General features: G+C 41.5%; 1 protein-coding gene across 1 annotated transcript in view; it reads right to left on the bottom strand.

The window, feature by feature from the left end:
* The window catches only part of SPTBN1 (spectrin beta, non-erythrocytic 1), a 200960-nt gene extending 173535 nt beyond the window's left edge, over positions 1-27425 (bottom strand). Inside the window, exon 1 of the mRNA XM_054021962.1 lies at positions 27253-27425. The gene's annotated coding sequence lies outside the window, so the exon portion shown is untranslated. The remainder of the gene's footprint in view (positions 1-27252) is intronic.
* Positions 27426-27750: the final 325 nt, after the last annotated feature.

Genomic DNA, 27750 nt, shown 5'->3' with positions numbered 1-27750 from the left:
TTGCCAACAGCCAGATGCTAGGGACTTGAGTTTCAGGAGGTGTCAGCCACCTGCAGCTACTATTTACTTGAACTGTATTTGTGGATGCTCAGTACCTCTGAAGATCAAACCCAGGAGGCAAAATTTGCTCTCTATATACTTCCTCTCACTAACCTGAGTGGGTCAACCTAACCTGGCAGAAACTACCTTGGAGGTAGGGATGGTTTCAGGTTGGGAAAGGGGAAAAATTGTCTCTATAGCATGCGCTTCCCTTCCCCTCTGATCCTGCAGAAGCCTTCTGTGCTCCAATCCCTCGGGATCAAGGCTCTTCTGTGAGGGGTTAAGAGGCCAGGAAATGGCGGTTCTCTGCAGTATTAGTCCACCTAACACTCAGAGATTTCTCACAGAAGATAATGCTAAACCTACCAACCTTTTATTCCTCACTGTCCCCCTATACACAGTACCTCCCATTCCACCGGGGAGAGCTTCTTGAACAGCAGCAAGGCCATTGTGCAATAGCTCATGAGGGAGAGGTGCCCAAGGAGTAACTGACTGGCATGGAGTCTACAAGTAAATATCCAGATTTTATGGCTGGCTCGGTAGATTTTCTCTATGGCTGACTCTCTCACACTCTATGGTCCACCGGATCCATGTGTGTGGCAGGTCTTGCCCCTTCTCACTCTGGGCCAGACTGGTATGAGCCACAGCCCTGGGTAAGGGACAGTGCAGAGCTGCACTGCTCCAGGGGGAGCTCAGGAAGGATTGGTTCTCAGCTCCCTAGTGCAAACGGGAGGACCGTAGGATAGTGCAGCCTGCTCCCCCGGTGTACATGGCCAGCTCCACCAGATACTGGGTCTACCTCCTCCCCATCCCTCACAGAGGTACTTGTGCACCCCCACCCCTCAGACACTAGTAGGGAACAAGTCTCTGTGGCTCCTAAGCATCAGGACGGTGACTGTCCCTCCTCTTCCATGAGGTGTGCAAAGGGCAGGAGAAGGGTGCTTATACTCTCCTACCTCCTAAAACTCAGGCCAGGCCAGGAACTATCCGGCCCTCTGAATGGCCAAATCTAGTCTGATGCCTCAATTATGGTGGACCAGAAACTATATGAGCTAAAGCGTGGGGTTTCCTGGCCCTTGTGCAGGTTTCCCCACATAAGGGCCAATCTGGCTCTCAGTCCTTCCTCAAGCAAAACTCTCACTGACTTCAGCCAGAGAGCTGTCTGAGGAAGCACTGAGTAGGGAACCCATGAGTTGGTCTTGGAAAAAGGCACAAATCTGCATCTTAAACTACCTCCCATTTCTTTCAAAAGAAAATCTGTTCTATTTTATTTACCATATTTTCCATTTTTCATTCACCTTCATGAAGCTGGTTTTGGTTTTATAGTAGTTGAAAAAGTCAGGTATGTGAAAAGGAGATTTTTTTTCACCCCTCACAACACCTGTTTGAGTTTCTCCGTCAAGTATCAATCCAGCTACATTGAGGTAAACTGATATTTTTACTTTTGTACTTGTACCTTTAGACAACTAATAAGGGTATTTTAAAACCACTGAATGTGCTAGAAACATGACCTTCACAAGCAGGTTTCAAGGTAATCACAGACTTTGCTTCCATCAAAGAAAAATTTGTTATTTTTTTAAAAGAAATGCAGGAAAAATAAATCAGAACCCCAGATTCAGTCAATTACAAATAAAGCTCTGATCCTACAAGGACCTACAGACATGTTTAACTTTAAGCATGTGAATAGTCTTGAGTTCAAAATTTAAAGTTAAGCAAGTGCATAAGTCTTTGCAGGCTGCGGCTTAAACTTGTGGGAAGAATGAAACTACTATTTAAAATTTAGGTAATATAGGTAATACTTATCTGATTATTTCTTTCCACTGTTTTTCTGTTATTGAATTATTGTTGAGGAGAAATTGAGACTCCTTCTCAGAAAAAAAAAGATCTTATTAATGTTTCTAACAGAATTACAGTGGTTGCCAATGAAAACCAAACAGTTAAAATCAAATTCCACCCTGTGGGATCTGAGATAATGCATTTTTTTCCTGTTCTTAGAATTGGAAAAACTGCAATATTCAGATATCACTGTGGTTACATGAGTAAATGATGACATTTTAATGATGACCACTGTATTTGTACAGAACCATTGTATAAAACCAGATAGTTTTCAAAAGTAACATTCAGCTATGAAAGTAAAACTGAATAAAACTATTAAAATCTTTTCTTTTAACATGTTCCTGTTAATATTTTCCTCTATACAACCTCCTTAGACATACTTATTTGGGGTTGCCAACTGTCCAGTTTTCCTAAGATCATCCTTTTTTTAAGGTAGCTATTCCAGCAAACCTGTAAGGGTATTCCATACACACTGCTAGCTCTCCAGCTTTATGGGCTTCAGGATCATCTCGAATGTCCCAGGTTTTTTCACCTCATTCCCTCCCCCACCCCTCCAAAACACAACCAATGTTCAAATGAGTCATACAAAAGAAAATGCTGTAGATGTCAAATGAAGAAAGTGGTGCAACGGTTACACACATGGGATGCGTTATCTGAAGACATATTACGATGAAACTTGACAGTTTCATCAAATATTCATGAAAATGAATAAGCCATAATTCTGTACTATCCAAAGCCAAGCCTGTTCAACCATCTTCTTCTTCATGGTAAATAAAACATCAACCATACAAGAAAAATAAAAATACCAAAAAAAAAAAAAACTCCTTGGGAATCCAATTCTGTAGTCATAATCCAATGGGAATTTTGCCTGGGTAAGTACTACAGTGGCAGGAACATTAATGTTTTCAAAGTATTATTGAAATATAATGAGGCACTTCATTAATTAAAATAAAAACTAAGAACTGTTTTTAAAGTTGCTAATTTTGCATTTAATAGGTCAAAAAATTACAAAAAACATAGTCCATATAACTAAATGTGGGAGGGAATAAAGATGTCTGTAGTGCTACTAACAGTTTGCAGGACTGGTCCTTTGTTTAGCATGATGTATTGATGATGAAATATTGATTTTTATTCCATCTACACAATCAACTTTATTTAAAAATCAACCAGCTATTGTTTTGAGTACTCCCTTCCAAAGGCAGGCTACTACACAAGTAAATTCCACATTGTTCATTGGTAATATGAAAGGCTGGTTACTTAGCGGCCCAAATCTATCCCTGGGGTTACTCCATGGAAGCACAGGGGGCTACCCTTGGGATGAATTTGGTCAAAAGTATTTGGACATGGGAGGAGGAGGGGGACAGATCCACAGATGGTGTAATTAATTGAAGCTGTACCTGTTTACACCAAGTGGAAATCTTGCCTGAAAAATAAATGATATTGGCATTACTTAGATAAATTGATTTTTAAAGTACAGCAGAACTTATTATGTACGTTATGGTAGCAGAGTTGGGGCCAACTATCTGGGTTAGGGCCCCATTATCTAGGTTCTGTACTAACACAGAGAATGACACCATCCCTGCTTGTTTTTCCTCTACAATCAGGAGCCTGCTCTACTGCTGCTGCCGCCTTTTGTTGTTGTTGGTTTTTGTTTTGATAGACAAACAGTTGTAAACTAAGAGGTCTGAAATGTTGCTACTCCTCAGCTGATATGAAACGTGAGGGCTTGTCTTCAGGTACAGTGATTCAGCAGTGCTGCAGCTGAGTCACTGTAGCGCTTTAGTGAAGACGCTACTACACCAACAGGAGAGCATCGGCACAGTTAATCCACCTCTCCTAGAGGTAGTACCTATGTCAACAGGAGAACCAATCCCATCAACAGCACTGTCTACATTGAGGGTTAGATAGGTATAACTAAATCGCTCGGGGGTGTGGGGGTGTGGATTTTTCACACCCCTGAGCAATGTTGTTATACCAATGTAAGTTTGTAGCGTAGACCTGGCCTGAGTTTGAGGACACAGACAGAGACTACTTCCCTTCCTTCCCTGTGCACTTTATACACAAAGCAACCCCAATGCCAGTGCTTGTGCTCTCTTATGGTAAAGGGGAGGGGAGAGACCAGAGCAGCACTGCCACAGTGCTCCATTTCCCAACAGAATATGGGTGGGCTGGCTGGAGATATAGTCCTATCATGCCCCTTTGCAAGCAGCTGGAGGCCAGTATAAAAGTGCACATAATCCCATCTAAAAAGGTGTATGAGTTTCCATTGGTGCAAATCTGGAGTGACTCCACTGACATGAGAGGAGTCTCTGGATTTACACTCGTGTAACAGACAGCAGAATTCATCCCCCTTTTTAAAAGCCTTTTGTTCTCAGGATCAAATCTGGCACATTACCAGCAGTCACTACCCAGAGAGTGCCCATCTCTGAATGTGTCAGGAGCACCAGGCATTGTTTCAGCTGCAGGGTCACACACTTATCAGTGAGAAGTCCACATGCCCAGTGGACAGGGCATCAGGTTTGGAGCCCAGCTCTACCACCAACTTACTGTGTAGTCCTGGCAGGTCACTTCGCCGCTCTGTGCCTCAGTATCCCCATATTCAAAATGGGGCCAATAAGGCTTCCCCACCTTGGTAAAGTGATTTGGGAGACGTGGATGAAAAGTGCTATGTAAGGCCTGGGCATTATTACTACAGTTTCCTGCAATGTTGATGTGCTCTTGGCAGCTAAACATCTGCGGGGGGGGGGGGGGGGGGGGGGGGGGCGGAACGGCTAAGAAATTCTCTCCTCTGTTTTTTTACCTTTTAAGTGGACTACAGCTAAATATGCAAGTCAACTAAGTTGAACATTGATCTGATTTCAAATGGAACGCTATTGTTTTGTTTTTAAAACTAAGCCAATAAACAAAATATTGCTAGTCTCACCCTTATCCACAAAAGTCAAACTTGAAAACGGGATAGAAAAAAGGATCCATTTTCACTTTGAAATTCAAGGACAATTAAAACACAAGAGCACTACCATCATTCACTTGGTCCAACATAATCAGAAGGAAAATTGAGATTTCCTTGAGCAGCAGATGACAAATCATTTTGGCTGCACAGCATTTGTTGAAAGCCTTTCTGAACTCCACTGCACTAATAAAAGTTGTGCACTGGGTGGTTTCCTCCCTCCTCTCATTGATGACACTAAGGTGTACTTGGCTCCTTTGAATCACAGGGAAAGCAAATTGTTTTTTCTTTCATTAAATACAAATTGGTCATTTTTGTTTGTATGACTTTCTTTTCTCTATTTCATCTCAGACGAAATTCTCATTTCCAGCACATTTTTATCCACAGCAAGTTTAGAGAAACCTTTTCCAGAAACTGCATTTTTATTATTAACTTTTCCTTTAGCTAATCTACAAGAACATTTTTTTTTTAAATAATCCACATTAATTGGATTGCTCAATCCCACAGCACATCGGCTGAGGGCATCATTCCACAGGGCTCCTCATTTACGTTCAGATTTTACAAGTTCTTGACCTTTTTCCCCAGTGCAGCTGCCCAGCCAGTTCACACCCACCCCAACAGGTGGCCTCCCAATAGCAATTAGTGGAGTGCTCCACTGCCTGCTGCTCTGATTCTCATTGCTCTGCCTGAGCTCCATCTGCACAAAGCACCACAATACAAACCAGGACCCTGCCTTTATCCAACCCTGGTTTTGGGAGGATGCATTTTTTTTTATGTATTTATTTTTCTCTCTCTATGATCTCCCTATGTTCCTCATTTTATTTTTACTCTCTTCCCGCCTCTTTCCCCTGAATTCACCTCCTCTCTCCTTCTCCCCCATCTTTCTCTTCTTGACACTTCAGATGATGGCAGTGCTGTCTAACCATTACAGCTGGAAAACAGGAGGTGGCAAACCTCAGTTAAACTTCTAGCTCTGCCACCGATCTGCTGTTTGATGATGGGTGAGTCACCCCATATACCTCAGTTTCAATCAGAAAAACAGGAATAGGGCTGACCATTGTAAAGTGCTTTGAGATCCTCAGATGGGAGACAATATGTAAATGTACGGTATTTGTTGTGTGCTACTCATCGGCGTATGCGCTGGGTCAAAGCAGCTCACCAGGTTGTAGCATCTCCTGCACTGTACATGGAACTTTCAATCACTGCAGGAGGGAACTTTCAATCACTGCAGGAGGGAACTTTCCCAGGAGAGCCACATCAGCGCAGCACATGACAAATATCATCTGAACAACGTTTCAGAAGGTGCCTGCCCCAACTTGTCTGTATCAGATCCCCTATTTTCATGGGTCCCTTTACTCACCCTCTCTCTCCAGTGTGACTAACACCCTACCCGAGTAACTACTTTCCCTAACGAGTTACCCAAAACTACAACCATCTTTCAATCCCACCCACTCAGACTCCACAAGTCAACTGTGTCCAAACTGAAGGGACTCAAGTAACAAGCTGTGACTCAGGTCACAATGTACAGCTGTTGAGATGTAGCAAGGAATCCTTTACACTAGCTGCTGCGACACTGAACACTCTTGCCACTGCCATTTGGCACTTCCCATGACCCAGAATTTCATTTCACATTCAAGACCTAAACGGTATCAGGATACCAGTTGCAGAGCTAGGAAAAAAGCAGACCCCCTTCAGCTAAGGGACTGACACATGAAGAGAGACCAAAGCACTTGTTTATCTTTAAAATCAATATACTAGATTTCCAATGCAAATAAATCTATGGGTGACTGCCATCTGCAGTATTACAATAAGGTGAGACAGCCAGGAGAAGGCAATGTGGTACAGTGGGTTAGATGCACCATCTTTTCACCTTTAATGACTAGACTTTACATCCCATTTTGGACTACACATGGAAAGAGTTTGGGAGAAATAGTCTAGTCTCACTAAGAGGCCATAACACAGCATAAGCATTAGTCAGTCACTACTGACAGTCTCTCTGCTTCAGAGAACCAAGGTTCTCACAACAATTTTTTTTGGTGGCCTCAGAATGCGGCCAACTCTTGCTGCTGGCCGTTCTGACAATTTTTCCTAAAATACTTAATTAACTTTAGAAAAAACAAATAAATATTTACATATACATGTACAAATCATAGTAATTTATTTATGTACGGTTTGGGGTTTTTTGCAGACTAAATATTAAATATAATGTAAATTTGTCTCTCTTCTTTACTGGACCTAAACAGAAGAGAAATATAAATAAGGTGCTTTGATGTTCTTGACTTTTTTGTTGTTTATTTTGCCTTTTGGTTGCTTTTTGTTTGTTTGTTTGACTTGCTAACTAGTAAGTCTGCTTCTATGAAAAGTGATATTTGTTAATATCACTTTTCACAGCAGCACACTTGCTAGCTAGTTGGGAGGCAGTGAAAAGTGATATTAACAAACAAACATACAAATACCACTTTCACGGCAGACTTACTCAGCCCTGGCAAGCTGGGAGACAAATTAAGCCCTGGATGGGGAGGCAGTAGGGAACAGAGGGGGATGCTGGGGGAAATTGGGGGGTGCGGAGGGAGGTGGTGGGGGCCCAAAGCCCTGCAGTCAGGGACCGGAGATGGGGGATGCAGTGGGGGCCAGGAGCAATGGAGGGGTGGTGAGCCCAGGGCCAGAGCCCAAAGCCCCGCTGCAGGTGGGGGACAGATCCCGATGCCATGCAGCCTGAGCCTGCAGCTCACCTCCCACGGCTGAAGCTGGAAGCCCGAGCCCCGCCATCCCTGGGAAGGTGGGGAACTTACGCGGCTGCCTGCTCCTCTGGCATTTGCAGCTCCAGAGGGGCAGGGCCAAACCACTGCTGGCAGCACTGAGGGAGGGGCCGCTGCTTCCCCCTCTCCCCTCACCCCTCCCATCACCACCCAGGAATCTCCTGGTGGCCACATTTGAGAAACCTTGAACTAGAGTAGCAGAGGTATTATAGGTCAACATTGAGGTACAACAGTAGAACTGGATGGTGGAAACTTGCAACATGCCTGTCTCTAGCCAAGCTTATTGGTTTCTCACTTATGAGCACCAAACATTCATTCATAAATTTAAAAAAAAAAATAGAGAAAGAAAAACAGCTAATGTTAACTACTAGCAGGCACAAAAATTCCGCTCATCTGCCTCTCCCCTGCATTTGGGGGGGGGGGGGGGGAGCGAGGGTTCTCAAGTTACAAGCCCATCTCCCTTTTTAGTTGACATCTTACAGATGGCCTGTGGCCTCCATTCTGAAACCAGAAACTCAGGAATAAGCCATCAAAGTTTACTTTTTTTTCTAATAGGAAGTTACAGCTTTAAACAATATGCTGCTAAGCTCAATGCTAATACTAATTAAGCCAATTATACTGTTGACCATGCAAATCAAACCTATTCCATTTCCTACAATCTCTCACAAGGAAAAGTTGCATCACCACTAGACTATCATGAACAGAAACTCTTGTTCAAACTGTGAGGTGGAATCTCTTGCTTGATAACACTTTGTTATCAAAAGGGCCAGGAAACCCTCTCAACAATCAACACTCAAAGCAGTTCAGTGCTAATCTCCAAAACATGTACACTACATCATTTCCATGAACATGTCATTTTTCTGGAAGTTGCTGCATCCACCTATACATCAGTAACCCCAAATCCCTGCTTCTCAGCAAACAGCATTGCAATCACTGTTTTCTCAGGTTATTCCACTAATATAATATCAGCACTTAAGAGCATTAAACAGATTGACAACATTTGTATTTTTTATTATTCAAAAGATTAGACCACCTGGTTTTGACTTCTAAGATGAAATCTTTGAAAGCTATCACTAAATCAGCATTTTCACTACTAAAAAATACAAACACTATTAGTTATACTTAACATAGAGTATTGTCTAGGGATTAGAGCACAGGACTAAGAGTCAGACATTCTGGGCTGTAACCTCAGCTCTACCTGATACACACTGTGTGACCTTGGACAAGTCATATCACCCATCTGTGATTCCATTTGTAAAATGGGGATATTGCTACTTACGTATCTGAGAGGGGAGCAATAAGGATTTTTCTAAATAATTTTGAGAACATCAGCTGTTAGATGCTCTACTATAAAAGGATAGGGTGACCAGATGTCCTGATTTTATAGGGACAGTCCCAATATTCGGGGCTTTTTTTTTTTTTTTTTTTAAATATGGGCTCCTATTAGACCCTCCCCCCGTCCCGATTTGTCACACTTGCTATCTGGTCACACTATAAAAGGACCACATATCATCAGATGGTACTAGTTCTAGTTGCCCATTTTTATGCACACATGAAATCTGTTGACTTGAAAAATCAGTGTTTTATCCAGTGTCTTAATGAAATGGTGCAGTTTTTTCCTGGCTTTTATTTTGGGAAACATCAGCTCTGGACAGTGCTAAAGTTGTGGACATTCCAGTTTCAGCATGCTCTAATCTTCCATCAGCATTTCCCAAAGGTATACTGTGCCCTTCAGGTTGAATGTTGACAGAGTTCCAGTGCAGCTGAAAAGAAATACCAGTATTTTCCAGGCACTAGCTAATGAAAGTCAAAAAGAGGAAGGACAGCTTTGCAAAAGAGAACAAGAATTCATCACTCCCAATGACAATAAAAAAAAATGGGAAGCTACTTGTAATTCTATGAATCAAAGTAGAAAGTGCTGTCGTATACTGCCATACATTAAGATCAATTTGGAGAAAAAATTGTTACATGCACTATGAGTAATCTGTACAAGATATAACATCATCATTCAGCAATCCACAATTTTGATTAGCCAAGTGTAAAATCTGTTAATAAAGCAGCAATTGGTTTTTTGTTTGTTTTTTTATTTAAAGCCCACTTGAAAATTCTGCTTTTCAGTGTATTTTTCAAGAACTTCCACCAATGAAACCTACAGATCATCATTACACTATTAAAAGAGGAAGGGAACTATTCCAAAGTCTTACTGGGCATAAACAGTGTATACAGTTATTTATGTAAAAGCTTCAACATTTAAATATGCTACATGTGTATGAGGCCACCAACCATAAAATCCCCTGGTGAGCTGACCCTTTATTTAAATCAAATACTTGGAGGGGGGGGGGGATAATATTTGTAACAAAGTGCCTTTATCTGCTGCTTGTCAAACAATATGTCCATTTCACTGCTTGTTAGTTTTACCATATAACTTACAGAAATTTTCCTTTTATGGAAACTGAATGGGACAAAAGGAAATATTAAAATATACACAAGAAAGAACTTCTCTGGTCAGATTCATGTAACCATTTCCCTATCCACAGTCACTTCAAATGAGAGTGGGGTGATTTTAATAGCAAGATTTAAGTTGTAAAAAATTAAACTAAACAAACATTTGAAAATCTCCTAAAGAGTGAATACAAGAGAGAACAACTATGCTTTCTCCCTTCCTCTCATTCATATATAAATATACATGATACACGATAGAGTGATGTTACATAGAGGTGTTCTCAGTATGAATTTGGGAAGCCTGATTTACACCTAGCATGCCACCCCAAACACATTCAAATAAAAGCTTAATACATCCCCTGTACTACCTGTATGTGTCACCAAATAAATAAATAAAAATAAAATCAGAAATGTTTTAAAGAATTCTAACCTTTTTTCCTGGAACTATTTATCATATCCCTTTGCCTCAAATGTCAGGTACCTTGGTTGCTATAAACCACCTCCCACTGGAATTGACTTCAGTGGTGCAAGATCAGGCCTTAGAAGTCCAATCATACCGGTTTCAGAAGGAACCATAAAAAAGACATAATATAGCTCTTCTATACATTAAAAAGTCATGACTTCAAAGTAGAATATTTCAGATCTGTCCACCCTTCCAAATGATATCAAACTCCTGTTTCTTCTCCTGCAGGGTCATGAGGTAAAACGTCAAAATTGTCACAATTTTGATGTCTACAGAGGCCGTTACTGATCCAGAACTAAATCTTGCCCAATCGGGGCCTCACTCCTGGGTAATTTTTGGAGTAATTCCACATTTTGGGGGGAACAAGAAAGGAATATTTCTGGGGCAGCCTGATTTTTCTGTTTTGGGGGCAACTCTGTGAAGCAATTCAGGAGATGGGAGTGCTGGAGTAAATCCTGGAGGAGATGGATTGGCAGCAGAGAGCATAATAATAGAGTGATGAAGATTAAAATAATAAATTTCATGATTCTGTAATTTCACACATATATCTCACCTCCACGATTTGGAAGGGTGGAATAGTAACAGGATTTAAAAAAAAAAAAAATCTTTCAAAATGAGGAAGTGTCCCTCCTATATGTATCACCTTGACTGTTCAAGTCTCCAAACTAGAATATGTTCAGCTATGAAAACAAAACTTGGTTTTGATATTTAAGTCTGAGGTGTTTTCTATTTGGTGAAGCAATGCCGTAAACTGTAATACTGGGGCAGATACTACAAACCCATACATGAGTAATCCCACTGAAGTCACCAATGACTACTCACATGTGTAATGGTTTATAGATTGTCAGAGTTATTTATGTTGATAAGAGCCAAAAAAAAATAAGGACCAACTTCCACCATCAGCCCACTCCTGTTACGGTAATATGGGTTGACAGGAGAACCTGATTGCAGATGAAGATTATTAGATCATCCTGCAGAATTACCAGGGCTGGAATTTGGGCACTTGTTACAATAACGTAACTAATTATTATAAGCAGATAGCATTCTGCATTGTGAAGTCACACAGTCTCCAGATATGTTCTGAGCTCTTGGGGCCCAAGCCTGCGAGATAATGAGCATCTTCTGACTGGTGCTGATTGCTCCCAGCTCTCACCACATGAGGTGCTCAGTACTTTGCAGAAACAGACCCTTGGACATCAGCTTAATGCGTAAACACAACGGGGGGGAGAGGGGGGAAGGAGCACAAGAATTTAGTACAAACACATACCTTGCTATGAGAGCTCTTAATTTGGTGTTACAAATGCTTCAGAACAGCATGTGACACTGGGGGCTGTTTTATAGGCACTACAATGCTGAAGCACAAAGCAGTAGAAGAGAGTTTCACTTTTAAGGCTCCAATCCTGCAAGTTGTGTCCTGTGGCCATCCAGAATAAATTGCCAGATCGGGGCTTGATTCTGTTATTTTTCCTTTTACCTGATTCTCAAATTGTTTTGTTATTGGGATAAGAAATTATTTCTGTAAATGTACAGAAGTGATGAGCTGCAACAATCATAAACATAAACACAATTTCAGTGGCGTTAGACCACAGGTGAATCCCTGGTCACTTTAATGCTGCAAAAAAACATGTTTGTAATACAATTTGTAAACATCTTTCTAATAAAGTAGTAATGCTGCCTGCCTAACAGCCACTTTCCAAAATTAATATCTTGGTCATCTGATACATTAATCTTTTACAGACTGATCATGTGCTAATAATATTTTAAACCCAAAACATTTAAATTATTTTTTAAAAACTCTTTTTGAGATGCATTTTTCTACTTATTGTAAACAATCAAAAGTTTGTATTACCTAATATTCCAAATTACAGCACAGAGTAATTTAATAGGCAAATTACCACGCTCTACAAAGGACTGGTGTTTTACAGAGAAATATGCACAAAACTTTTAACTATAAAAGAGTACTAGTAGATGCCACTATAATCCAGTTTGGCTAAAACTAATTTCAATCCCAAATCCCTTCAATGGCTCATTGGCCTTCTGCCATTGCTTATGACACCCAGAAGTTAAAAATGAAAACAGCTGTACTATATCAACTACTGTTAAAGATGCTCTTAAACAACGTGAACATGTGACTTTGCAAACTGCCCTTAAAGTGACATGTAAGTTCACAGAACCATGCCAGGAATCTGAGGAACTCTGTGACTCTTTGAACTCTCTCAGCAAGCCCAGCTACAGCAATCCCAAGTGATTCACATTATTTTCCGCTAGTTGACAACAGCTGTAGAAACATCTCTAAAATGGCTGGCGTATCATGCACCAACTCACTGCTCCACCTACTGTTGGTATGTCCATGTGGTCCTCACCTGTCAGTTCCATTTTAGTGAGCAGCTCCTTAGATTTCCATAATGTCTCATCTGCTTGTTTAAAAGAAAATGGTGGTCAAAGCAATTTAAACTCCTAGTTTTACATTGCCCTGTCACCATAAAGTATTACCTAAGCAAGCATCTTGAGAATCTATTTCTTCTCTAAGATATATCAGTGCTGATCTTTGTTTCACATACTTCAGTAGCATAATCCAACACAGGATTTACTACACTTTAGGATTATTTGTTTTAGACTCAAAACACAGATAAGAGCTCTGTGTCACTCAAACCTCTCCATACAGAGGTTATCATCATCTACAAGAGTGATTTATGGACACTTTTGTTAACAAATTTTTCCTATCCTGATTCAGATTATTTACACTGGTTAAAAATTTAACTGATCAATGTGCATCCCAAATAAAGTCATTTGCATTTTTTATACCAAGAGAATTAAAAATCTCAGGCCAGATGCTTAGCTGGTGAAATCAGCATTGCTTCACTGACTTCAGTGGAGCAATGTAGATTAATACCAGCTGAAGATCTGTCCAATTCATTTTTTAAGCCCAGCAGGAAAAGAAAAATCACTCCACTGCAGCTAGGCTACTATTAACATTAGGTTTAACATCATTCTTTTCTTCCATGACTAAATAAATTTAAGAATCCAGCTGAGACTTTCATTAATAACTAGCAGATATTCTTTATTGTATTGGTGTTATTTAAATACCTGCCGGGGTCAAATATGTTTAATCCTCTTCGGTGTATGCTTCATTTACCCAGAATTTATGTTATCCTTGTTTGGCTAAACATACCTTTGAAGTATCTCTCTGAAAATAATCCACTACCATCATTTACTTGCTCCTTTAACTCAGTGCCACCTAATATTTTATTAGTCATGACTCAAATAGCTTTTTAAATAATGTAATTTCTGAAAGACCACAAGACTGGGAAAATGGAAAGTTCAGTGAAACTCAGAGTGAAATTTTTGAATTTGATTCTCCATTCCACTATAGTCGTTTTATACAAACGTAACAATGATGCTTAGCAACACTCCAACAATACAAATCCTTAAAGCTATTTTAGCTGGCCAGCTGGGATTGGGGAATCCCCAGGTAGTGCAGAACTGGTGTAGCTGGTAGACTACACCCCCTCCAAGAACCAGCATTGGAGGTGAGAAGGCATAGTCATAGTGCCACTGTTGCTCCAACCTATGCCTGGCTGCTGCAATGACCCTTAGGGGGTTGTTACCAGCTAGCATTACTTAAAGCAGCCCTGAGGGTTCTGTAAGTTACACTACATGCTGAATGAAACCCCCACCCTAAAAAAAGCACCACCACTGGTGGGAGCACAAGGGTGGTGTAAAGCCATTTTTGCCTCTTCCCAACACTTGAGTCCTGCCCTGAGCCCAGCTCAAAAGGACCGTTGTCCTGGGACCAGGATTTCAATGCGGGTGAACAAAATGAAGGAGCAGGCCCTTCCTTTTCAGCCAGAGCTGTCGCCTTGATTCCAAATATGAAACAAGATCAAAAGTGCTGTATATTTTCCCCAAATGAAGTAAGCCGTGTCATTTAAAAAAAAATGCAACTCAGATTTTTAGTCCTGAGACCTGCACAAATCCAAAGGTCACGATTTACATATGTATTTTTCATTCTGTATCCTCACTGTTCCATTTTATTTCCACTCTCCTCTTCCTATTACAGTGTTTCTTGTTTTGGTCCCCACAGTAACACAAATATGTGTTAAGAGAATGGTTGGTTCATTCCATGCTTTTCTACAGCTGATTCTCACCAACGCTAACCAGAACCACATACTGGCTCTATAGCACAAGCTGTTCCAAAAGAGCAGCCCCCCCCCACGTTTGTTTTCTCCCTAGTGCCCATTTAGAAGCAAACTCATCCTCTTTCCATAACAAACTACTTTAGGCATCACAGGTTTTAAGTTTTTAAAACATTTATGCCAAGGAATAAAAAGCAGGATCAAACTGTTCTGTTGACAAATTTGACATGGAGCTGAAAATTCTATAAACTTATTTTTACTGTTGAACAAAGCTTGGTGGTAAACCAATATTCATTTTAAATATTCAAATATTGCTTGCTCACATCCAGAATTTTGAGTCCAAATCCTGCCTCCATGTAACTCTGTGCCAGTGTGACTGACTTATCTCTGCCTCAATACTTGCTTACAGTTGAAGACAAATTTGAGAAAACCACACTAGTTCCTAGCAAAGGTTTAGATCCTTATTTAGTCCTTACTCAGGTATCGGTTGATTGTTTTACCTAATCAAGGACTTGTGCCCCAGTGTTAAAGTTATAGTTATTTTCCTTCTTTCCTGCAATGCAATTCTGCCCTGTGTTAAAGGTTTTTGAGGACCTGTAAATTATAAAAAGCAAACAGAGCATAAATTAGAAAAAATATATACTCATTCTCTAATCTATTTTAAGGAATGAATTTGTGCTAAAATGAGGTAAAGTGACCACTTTCCCGATCTTTTGTTATCCAGGGTACTATTTTAAGGTATAGTGTGATTGCATTAGTACTTGTCACACAGTCCTGCTTCCAAACTGCTGGCACGTCTCCAACACATTCCAGTATTTAATGCACAGCTCTAGTTGGGATTCAGTCCCACTTATCTCTAAGACACATTGACTAAGATTTTTCCACATTATAACTGACCCACCCTTACTAGCATGAGGTCACTTTGCACAATCTTAGCCTACAAATGAGAAAAACATTTGGAACAAGCTCCTCCGAAAGTCCAAGTTATAAAGACCATAATTAAAATAGATTCCAACAAATGTTTTAACATTAAGTTATAGGCTCTGGGCCAGATCTTCAACTTGTATAAATAAGCTTAGCTCCATTGAAATCAGATACTGATTTATACCACCTGAGAATATGGTTTTGTAAATGTGCTTACTATGACAATAAGAATATTTTACTCCAAAAGGAGGATACTGTGAAATGGTCAAAACTGTTTGTTGTAAATGGGAATCTTACAGTGAGCTTTATTATACCCAGCAAATTACAGTATTTTAAATTATAAAATAAACCCAATGCGAGTTAATTTAATTATTTCAGCATAGAAACAAAAAAAATTGTAATAAGCATCAGTATCATCATCCTTGTGAAAATGACAATTAGCACTTAGCATACATAGATCTCAAAGCAATTTACAAACAAGGGAAAGTATCGTTATGGTAGATACACTAGAGGGTAGGGATCGGATACAGAGGGACCTAGACAAATTAGAGGATTGGGCAGAAAAAAACCTGATGAGGTTCAACAAGGACAAGTGCAGAGTCCTGCACTTAGGACGGAAGAATCCCATGCACTGCTACAGACTAGGGACCGAATGGCTAGGTAGCAGTTCTGCTGAAAAGGACCTAGGGGTCACAGTGGACGAGAAGCTGGATATGAGTCAACAGTGTGCTCTTGTTGCCAAGAAGGCTAACGGCATTTTGGGCTGTATAAGTAGGGGCATTGCCAGCAGATCGAGGAACGTGATCGTTCCCCTTTATTCGACATTGGTGAGGCCTCATCTGGAATACTGTGTCCAGTTTTGGGCCCCACACTACAAGAAGGATGTGGAAAAATTGGAAAGAGTCCAGCGGAGGGCAACAAAAATGATTAGGGGTCTGGAGCACATGACTTATGAGGAGAGGCTGAGAGAACTGGGATTGTTTAGTCTCCAGAAGAGAAGAATGAGGGGGGATTTGATAGCAGCCTTCAACTACCTGAAGGGGGGTTCCAAAGAGGATGGAGCTCGGCTGTTCTCAGTGGTGGCAGATGACAGAACAAGGAGCAATGGTCTCAAGTTGCAGTGGGGGAGGTCCAGGTTGGATATCAGGAAAAACTATTTCACTAGGAGGGTGGTGAAACACTGGAATGCATTACCTAGGGAGGTGGTGGAGTCTCCTTCCTTGGAGGTTTTTAAGGCCCGGCTTGACAAAGCCCTGGCTGGGATGATTTAGCTGGGAATTGGTCCTGCTTTGAGCAGGGGGTTGGACTAGATGACCTCTTGAGGTCCCTTCCAACTCTGATATTCTATGATTCTATGATTCTATGGTTATCTTCAAGTGAAAATGAAGCACAGCAGGTTAAGGCCAGGACTTTGAAGAGCAAATAATGATTCTAATAGCCCAACTTGACATCTAATTTTCAGAGGGTGGGTACTCAGCATTTTGGAAAAAAATCAGGCCCCTTTAAGACATCTAATGTTGGGCACCCAAAAACAGAAACATCCAAAATCAACAGTTACTTGTGAAAACTTTGGCCTGATTTGTGCAGGGTCACACAGTAAGTCAGTGGGAGAGCTACAAACCAAACCCAGATCTCCTGGCTTCCACTCCAGCGCCCTGTCTACTGGATGATACTGGCTTTTGATAAAGGGCTCAGCACCTGCTAATGATCCTCTTGAATTCAGTATTAAAACACCCACTAGATTTCCATTAGAGCCCCTCAGATCCAATGTGCCCTTCCAAAACCACTGCAATCAATAACTTACTAGTCAAGGCAAAAACTGCTTTCTTCAAGAACTAGAACGGTTAACCTCATGCCGTATTCCACTTGTTGCTATAAATGCATACTTAAGCAGAATACCTGCTCCACAACTACACACTGCTGCACGGCATTCCCTCTGCAGATACTGACAATAGATTTTTAAATACATTTATTAGACACACCTCTACCTCGATATAATGCTGTCCTCAGGAGCCAAAAAATCTTACCGTGTTATAGGTGAAACCGTGTTATATCGAACTTGCTTTGATCCACCGGAGTGCGCAGCCCCGCCCCCCTGGAGTGCTGCTTTACCGCGTTATATCCGAATTTGTGTTATACCGGGTCGCGTTATATCGGGGTAGAGGTGTATTTGTTTATTAAAAGAAAAGTCAGAGACAGTCCTTGTGAAACAAGTCTCAATTACTTCAGGCTACATATAACATTTTCAAACATGGATGCATGAAGTCAGGCACCTAAACCTATATTAAAGCACCCAAATAAGTGTCTTCATATTCAAGGTGAGGTGTTGAGCCTCCATAGCTCTCTTTGACTTCTAATGTAAAAACAAAGGAATCACTTGACATAATTAAATGGAATGTTTGCGGTGTGCATCGCTGCACTAACAAAATTACATTTTACAGCTGGAAAAAATAAAAATTCAATCAAGTTTTATAAAAACTATATTTCCTACTCTACATTAATGGCCACAATGATCATAAATTAGCCCATTCTAATTAAGTTTTTAGGCATATTTAGTCAATCTAGGTTTTTTGTTCAGTGCTGTAGGAAGCTGGCATATTTAGGTCTATCATCATCTTATAAACAAGGTTCCACTTTACCAACATGGCAGTAAGAAACAAGTGTCATAAAGCAGGTGATTTGTAACATACTACAGTAGAACCCACCCAGTGGTGATTAAGACAATTAAGCTCCCTCCTCAAAGAAATACAAAATAGTTAATATGATGGGAACATTAACTCACTAGCGAATGTCAGCATCTTTGCTGTAATAGGAAGTACAGATGGGTCTAAATTTACCATATGACACTAGTTCATTTTTTGTCGAAGAACCTGAAATGTACTTCAGAGTGCATTGTACAGGTAAATATCTCTACCATTGACAAGGGACAGTAATATTGTTTGGGGTATCAATCTTGCCAGGTGCTGAATACATCCTGTGAGGTGCTGAGGTACTCTCAATCCCCTGTGAAAACAATGGGAAGTTGTCTGACCCGTTTTGTCAATGGGAAGTTGGGACTGAAGTCAATGAGAATTGAGGATGTTCAATACTTCACAAGATCAGGTCTTAAATTGTGACTTATTCCTATGTAGGAGCTGCACATCAATGTACTCCAACTGCTTTCTACAAGATTTACCTAACAGATGGTGCACATAGACCTAAATGCCATACAGAAAGCCCTGTTATCAATGGACTTTATGTATCAACATTAAACAAATATATTAACCAGTCTGTTATTTAGTTTGTCTGGAATATGAAGAGACAGAGGGAGACCTTTTTTTAAAAAAAAATTCCAATAAATATTTCCACTTTTGATCATCCCTTCCACTGATTCATCAGTCATAAACTGTTCTTCCAGAACTGCATATTCTACTTTAAAATATGAATATGCTGCATAAATCCTAAAATAAACTAGTTTAGTTACTCAGTAGATCTCTGTCTGACAATCCCTGAGTAGGACTCAGTCTTATCCTCTTATATCAGCATAAATCACTTTTAGCACTATTGAAGTTAATAGAGTTATATCATGTTAAAACTGGCATATTTGACAGCTGAATTGGCTTCTATTCATTTTTATTTTTCTAACTTTTCTTTATCCATCTCTTTTCCTACTGAGGGTGAAGAAGAAACCCTCTCCATGGGCTGGGGTTAGCATTTTCTCTTTCAGGTTACAACTGAAAAAAACACTATATAAACAAAGATGAGAGCCGAGAACATTCTTGCCCAGAGCTTTGGGCTATGTGGGGCAGAACAGGAGGCAAATCCCACATTACCAGAGCTTAATATCTTCTACAGAACAAATGGTGATTATGCTTTGTGGATGGCAAGCCAGATCCTCAGCTGGTATAAACAGGTGTAGCTCCAGGATCTGACCAGATAAACTTTGCACCCAGGCAGTTTTTTCAGATCTACTAGGGCCCCAGTAAATGGAAAATCCACTTACTTTGGAAAATTTACCTGTGAACAGATTGATTGCAGTGCAGTTAGTGTCTCTGAACTGCAGATTAATGGCACACCTCTTCTGGTTCAATGGCATAATTGGTATTAGCCACTAATCTATTTGTGGTAGCTGACAGGTGTGAATTAGCATTTGTTGGCCTAAATTTTTCACACAGAGTGGCCCTTTTGTTCAGTTCATGCTGTTTTCTTGATGTGCCAAGATTGCTGAACAAGTCAAACTAATATATGTTTTAAATAAAAGTTCCAATGCTTGACACATTTCCAAAGGAATTAATGAAAAAAGTGACTATAAATTAGCATAAGGCATTCCAGTCTAGTGACGATTGTTACAAGTCAAAAGAAGTCCTGTGTACAATGAAAAAATATAGAGATCTTAAGGAAAATCTAAATTTGTGTGGAAGATAAGAAAATTATGGAAGGAAAACAAAAGGTACATAAATGCAGAAACATCTGAAAGGTCATCAGTGCAAGAAAAAATTACTAATAAGGGGGAATGGTCAGAGAAAAACAGTCAATGGCGCTAAAAGAACACAGCTCAAGTTACTCTTCAGCCTTAATTTGTCATTGGGCACAGTAAGCTAGACACCAATGGACTGCAAAGATTACATATGACTGTAGATCTTTTTCCTATAGCGTATATTAAATGCCATATAGAAATCACGCTCTTTCAGACAAACACACATCAAAAATCCACCTTCTCAACCTGTGGTAAAAAAAAACTAAAAATGTTTGCTATAAACTCAACCATTTCTTAATTGTACATAGGATTTTCTGCAGCAAAACTATGCATTTTCTATGGGGATTTGACAGGAGCAATTCATTCTAGCACTTAACTATAAATTAAAAATAGCCAAAGCTCAACAAAATTGTTAAAAAGATTAGACTACTTAAATTCATAGGATGAGTTAAACAGCAACAAGAATGATGTTATGTAAATCAGATGGGATATAGCTATGCATAATAAAAATTTTGCATGTGTGAAATCTATGTAACGCTACTTTTCATTAAAGAAAAGTAAAACTTTGTTAGGTCCAGAAGCAATTGCTGCTACACAGTATCCATGTTCATTAGAAAAATAAATTCACAACAGATCATTTAAAAGAGTTGTAATAAAATCTGACAAATTAAAATCATATTTGAAACAAAATTAACACAGGAGAAGGTCATCTTTGGTGCAACATATCTGCAGAAAGTTGATTCTACCTGTGTAACAGTAGATAGTACATACACTCCACCTTCAGAGTCTAGCACTCTCCTCATGAGGCAACCGTTGATTGTTATATAGGGATTACAAACAACCACAAGAGGATTTTTAAAGTGAATTGATAAATCTACAACAAAAACAAGGAGATGGCATTAGATTGTCAAATAAACTTTAAAACCAATGGGCCAAAGTCAGTCCTGGTTTAACTGTTGATGTCAAATCTAGTCAAGCTGGGCCTAGACAGAGCTACACATCTGGGTAATGCTCCTATCTACATCAGAGGCAAAGCTCCCATTGCTGTTATTTAGGAACAGGAGGAGACCTATGGGTTGGTTTTGACTTTAAAAATATCCCTGATCATTTGAGTCATGGGTACTGTAGGGAAAATTCCCATTGATTGCACAGTGGAGATCAGGCCCTAAAAGGTTGCCTTTCTCCACAGGAAATATTGCAACAGTTGTGACTATCTGTGTTGCTCTCGTGTACAGCTCACTGGTTTAAATGGGAATAGGACAGGTATAGGGCACTATCTGGGGCAATACATCAGCTCCAGAATTGGCTCCTCACTTTGGTCCAACTGATCCCAAAATACAACAACTTTTTGCAAAGGTTTTCCCACAATTATGGAGTGGAGAGTTTGGGGGCCAGAGACTGCTTGGGACTTAGATTTGGAAGATGTTTGGGCCATTGGTAAACTACTGTACCGGCTTTTAATTTGTGTGTAGTACCCACAAATCTGAATAAATAAATGGTTTCATTTGAGCTGTGTAGCACAGGCTTCCCACAAATGAATTACAATACTTTGTACAAATGATCAAACTGCACACATGTATATTCATGTAACTTGATGGTGACCGGGTGTCCCAGGCCCTTTGAGGCCGCCTGCTGAAGGCCCGATGGTCCTACCCCTCCCCACACCAGGAAAGGAGCAGTGAAGGTATGTCCTCCAGGCTTGCCTAGAATGGCTGCACATACACAGCCAATCAGAGGCCAGCAGGCTCAGCTAAAAGGAGACGCAGGGCCTGAACAGGTCAGTTCCTGGATGAGACCAGAGAGTCAATGATGGGTGCTCTGTGCTGGCCAAAGGAGTTCAATGGGCTGCATTTGCTGGACCTGAGAATTGTAACCCTAAGGTAACAGGTGAAGAGAAAGGGGCTACGTGGAAAAAGGCCCAGGTAATAGCAGAGCAAACTGGAGGCAGTGATACATGGCTGCTGTTTATAGGGTCCTTGGATTGGTACCTGGAGAAGTAGGAGGGCCCGAGTAAAATCATAGAAGATATGGGTTGGAAGAGACCTCAGGAGGTCATCTAGTCCAACCCCCTGCTCAAAGCAGGACCAACACCAACTAAATCATCGCAGCCAGGGCTTTGTCAAGCCAGGCCTTAAAAACCTCTAAGAATAAAGATTCCACACTTCGCTAGGTAACCCATTCCAGTGCTTCACCACCCTCCTAATGAAATAGTTTTTCCTAATAGCCAACCTAGACCTTCCCCACTGCAACTTGAGACCATTGCTCCTTGTTCTGTCATCTGGTACCACTGAGAACAGCCGAGCTCCATCCTCTTTGGAACCCCCCTTCAGGTAGTTGAAGGCTGCTATCAAATCCCCCCTCACTCTTCTCTTCTGCAGACTAAACAAGCCCAGTTCCCTCAGCCTCTTCTTGTAAGTCATGTGCCCCAGCTCCCTGATCATTTTCATTGTCCTCCGCTGGACTCTCTCCAATTTGTCCACATCCTTTCTGTAGTGGGGGGCCCAAAACTGGACACAATACTCCAGATGTGGCCTCACCAGTGCCGAATAGAGGGGAATAATCACTTCCCTCGATCTGCTGGCAATGCTTCTACTAATGCAGCCCAATATGCCATTGGCCTTCTTGGCAACAAGGGCACACTGCTGACTGATATTCAGCGTCTCGTCCACTGTAATCTCCAGGTCCTTTTCTGCACCCACACCAGCCCCTGCGAAAGCGGCGTAAGGCCCTGAAAAGGAGACAAGGCTTGCTTAGAAGTCTGAGTGAAGGTTGGGATGTAAACGCCCAGAGACAGGGCAGAAGACCCTGGTGAGGACAAATAGTTTTGCTGGACTTTCCCTACCCTGGAAGGGGTTCATTCATATCAACTGTGTGACTTGGCTGGAGGACTGAGCCACTGAAGACCTGCCTAATGAGGCTGACAACTTCTAGGGGGTGCCAGGAGAAAAAAAGACTGCAGCACCAGACCCATCCAACTGGAGGCACTCTCAAAGAGGTGAATGTCTTATGTCTAGGGCCCTATCAAATTCACGGCCATGAAAAACGTGTCATGGACCATGAAATCTGGTCTCCCCGTGAAATCTGGTCTTTTGTGTATTTTTACTATGTACTATAGAAGTACCCTATACTATAGGGTAAAAAGTAAACAAAAATGCACAGCGTTTCTCAATCTGGGGGTCCCGACCCAAAAGAGGGTCACAAAGCTATTGTGGGTGGCAGGGGTATCAAAGTATGCCACCCTTACTCCCATGCTGCTGCTGGCGGTGGTGCTGCCTTCAGAGCTGGGCACCCAGCTCTCTCATGCCATACTGTGACTCCCTCTACAATCACCTTGTGACCCCCTTTTGGGCCTGGACCCCCAGTTTGAGAAACAGTCTTAAGGGGTTTACATGTTTATATTTTGCCTTTTTAAAATACATATTCATGTTTTGTTATAACACTATGAAATTTAAGATATAAATATCTGAAACTGTGAAATTCAAGATTTTTTAAAATGCTACCAGTATGAAACTTACAAAAATGGACCATGAATTTGGTAGGGCCCTACTCATGTCACACTGACCCATATAAAATACTTCCCCAGGCCTATGTAATGTCAGTGAGCATTGTGGAGGCCCCTGATAAAAGAGACTTAGTTCTATAAGTATTTATATGAAAAAAGGGCTTTCACCACATTTCTTTTGAGGGTATATGTCCAATTTAAAGGCAGGTAGGCCTTAAATTAGATCATGCGGTAGTGCTTTGGTTTGTGTACAACATGACCAGTGTGAGCACGAATGTTTCATCGTCAGTCTGGTCCATCCTTGGGAGCAGGCACATAGTAATCGCAAGGTTTTCTGGATTCATCCCACACTATAGCTGAAATAGGATTCTACAATACTTTGACACATAACTACTAATTTATGTTCCATCAAAAGCTTTACTTTTTACCATATACAAGTTACTTCACTGAACTTGTTCTACAGCAAGATGCAAAAATGCTACTATTCTACTACCAGATTTAGTACCAACTTTGTTACATTATGAAAATAAACTGTAGTTTAATATCGCAAAAATACTATAGTTTATTCATTTTATTTAGTGTCTTCCTAGTATCAGTTGTGACACAGTAACCACCAAACACGAATCACCAAGAATTGCTGTCACACTGGAATCACAACAACCATTTTTGCAAATTTTCTCCAGAAAAGTCAACCATCTTGACAACTAAACTGTTGAAAAGTAGAAGTGAATTTAGTAAAAGCAACTAATTCTTTGGCCACCTACTGCTCTTTATCACCATTACCATCATAAACTTACATCTTTCACTCTAGAGCAGTGATTCTCAGCCCGCGGGCCACTTTCGGCCCAATCAGCACACAGTTGCAGCCCATGTGACATCCTCAGGCCCATACAGCTAGTATATATATTGTGTGGATGCAGCCCACAATGGTAAATATGACTGCTCTAGAGGCTTCACAGTATATTCAAGTCCTTTTTCTGGCTGGAAGTTTTGCACACTGGCTGACAAATCAAAATGGCTAAGTTTCCTGTGATGCTTCCACACTGCTGATATTTCTTTAATAAAGTAATAAACACCAACTGCCTAGATAATCTTCAAGACTATTGGGAATAATGTTTCCAGTATGTCTTTATGCAACACATGATTTCACTCACAGGCCAGAAATAATCAAAAAATCAGTCACCTAGCTCAATGAACAGGCTTCATAATAGCCACAATTCTATCAACAAACCCTTGTACATAATGTTTCAAGAAATCTCAAACCTTGGTAGTTTTATTTTTCATTTACAGGAATTTTTCTTTTGATATTGATAATTCAAAATCTATGTCTATGGACAAGCTCATGATGAAAGCATAGAATCTTCTGTAGACATTATCTAGAAAGAAATATCTCTTCCTCCCGCCCCACTCTTCTTACTGTAAGGATACACATTTCCTCAGAACTAGAGGACTGGAATGGAATTTATGTTATATTCAATTGCTCACTCCATTTTTGCGTAAAAGTTAAGTTTTATAATAGATTAATGTTTCGTGTACTTCAAAATCAAAGGATCTATGTTTAAAATCAAGATGACTTTAAAAGAATCATTTAAAATGCCACTTTCCACTGCTATGAAAGATGGATTTTTTCAGAGATACTGCAGTCTTGCAATATTTGGCAGAAGTTTGCTTCCCCCCCCCCTTTTTTTTGTTTTGTTGTTTTTGTTGTTTTTTGTTTTGTTACAACAGGCCTGTAGACATCAAACTACTCTGCTGATCTGGAAGACAATTAATTTAAGTCCATGCATTATGCCTTTTTAGTTATGTGTTCACTTCAGTAATACAGGCATTTCAGGTCCATAAAACTTTCAGCCTATTAAAAAAATTAAGCCAAAGCCTCATAACCAATAAGTTGGAACTTTATATGGCTAATCATTTAAAAGTCAGAATTTAAACACTCAAATAAAACAAATGTTTCTTCTGTAAATATAAACAACAGAATAGTGTAACAATCTGAACAGAGACTAATGAAATTGCAAAAAACAGACCATGACTGTAGATTTCAATTAAATAGAGATTGGAGTGCAATTCGTTTCAAAGAGCAGAAAATATTTTTAGATCACTAAATGTTAGTGTTTTGCAAAGTACAGTATGAGAATTTAAAGATTTAAGGGTGATGACAGCACAAATACCTTTCAGGTATAAGGTAAAGAAATACCAGGTGGTCTAACGTGCTCTCCTGCATAATGTGAAAGGGCACTTAATATCAACAACCAGTTTGACTATATCCATCTGATTTACATACAGTCTGCGTTTAAATGGTGCATGAACAGTAGGTGCCTATCTCGTACAATATAAATGTACACCGTTTCCTCTCATTTACAATAACATTCTTCCTCTAACCCCTCCCTAATGCTGCTACTTTTGTAGTATCAGATTAATGTTCCACAGCTGCAGGCTGGACTCCATCAGACCGCATTAGAGCTGCAGAACTGCAATCGCATAACTCCCCCTTCATTACAGAGACCAAGAGCAAGCAAACACACACACACCCTAAACGCACAATTGCCATCTGCACCTCCACGACACACTGATCGGAGTCACAAACAACCAACATAAAAGGCATGAGAATGATAGGGCCGTGATTGCGTTTGTCCCGGGGAAAAAAAACAATCTCGATTTCCTGTTGGGTGGGGTTTTGACAGTGCATAAGGGAATCATGCAAAATGTAGCCGGAAAGACCCGAATAAAGGTTGTCAGATCACTGCATTGTGCTGCATCATTTCTCCTCAGGCATAAAGGAAAGGGAAAACCATAACAATAAATAACGCAGGCATGATTTACACACACATAGTTCCCAAATATAAATACTGCAACAGAGCAAACGCCTCCCTATCATTTCTCACAGATAAATTCAAATCTGATTAGGTTTCATTGTCTGGAAAGGCACTTTTACCGCAATCTAACCAATACGTAAGGAAGATGCCAATTATACCAACAGAGGGAACCTGGAAGATCCACATCTAACCCTAAAAGACAAACCTGTTGAAGTACTGGGGGGAGGGAAGGAGCGAGGGGAAATTGACCGGTCTCCTCCAGAGAAGACAGAAGGGCGGCGGGGGAGAGGCAGCAGCAGTACAGCTAGTTCCCGACCACGCCTGTTTGCATCCCCAGTACCGTTACAGGCAGCCACCTATGTCAGGCTCCCACGGTCGGGGATTTGGGGTGGGGTGGGGGTTTTAAGCCACCTGCTGTCATCCGCTCCCCCCGTCGTTGCCCAGTTTGCTGCTGGACCCATTCATCCCCTTGTCCACGCACAAACCAGACAGCGTTAGTGCCCGAGGAGGAGGCACAATAATCCTACTGCAATATAATGATGGAGCCTGTTATGGTGCTGGGTGCGCGCAGCCCGCACCCACACCGACCATCTCCAGCCGGGCTGGCAAGCCCACGGCCTCGTCCCCCCCGCCCCGGTAGGGGAAAAGCCTTTCACTCCCCTCTCTCTGCAGAGGGAGACTCAGCTGGGTGCACCAGAGGCCGTCGCCTCCTTTCTCTGCAGTCCCCCACCCCATCAGATGCACACACTTCCCCCTTCCCAGCCTTACTGTCCCCTCCTTGTGCTCTTCCCGATGGGGGGTGACATTCCCCCGACCTCCGGCCTTTGCCATGCCTCCCTGCTGCCTGTGGGGAGGGGGCAGGACTCTTACTGGGGGCCGGGGGAGTCGATCATGGCTGTGCCATGTTGTCCGCACGCACCGAGAGCCCCTACCTCTCCTGGCTGGGGAGCCGCTCCCGTCCCGGGAAGCTCAGGGCTCCGCTCCGCAGCGGTGAGTGGGGGGGAGATGCAGCAGCGGTGGCCGGAGCTGGCAACTCCGGGCAGTGGCTGGAGCGAAAGGGAGTGACTGGAGGAATCCGCAGCCTGCCCCCTCCGCCTGCACAGCGACAGCTGCGCTGAGCCGGGAGCCAGGGGGCGGGGAGAGCGCGCGCACACCACCGCCCCGCGCTCGCTCAGGCGGGCAGGGGGTGGGAACGCAAGCGCCCGCCTCTCTCGCTGCCCCTCCCCAGCAAATCCAGCGCCCTGCACTGGGCCAAGCGGAACCGCAAGCCCCGCTGCTGCAGCGCTGGCTGCGTGACACGCACCGCACCCGAGTGTCCGGGCCTCCCTCTCCTTCCTTGTGAGCCGCGAGGTGATGCAAGCAGAACAGGGCACACGAACATATCTCACAACCTGCCTGACATGGAGGCAGAGCGAGAAGGCGTGGGGCTG

The sequence above is a fragment of the Malaclemys terrapin genome, chromosome 3, assembly GCF_027887155.1.
Source record: "Malaclemys terrapin pileata isolate rMalTer1 chromosome 3, rMalTer1.hap1, whole genome shotgun sequence".
NCBI lineage: Eukaryota > Metazoa > Chordata > Testudines > Emydidae > Malaclemys > Malaclemys terrapin.
Note: the sequence above shows the minus strand (reverse complement) of the source record. Positions and strands in the feature narration are given on the sequence as shown.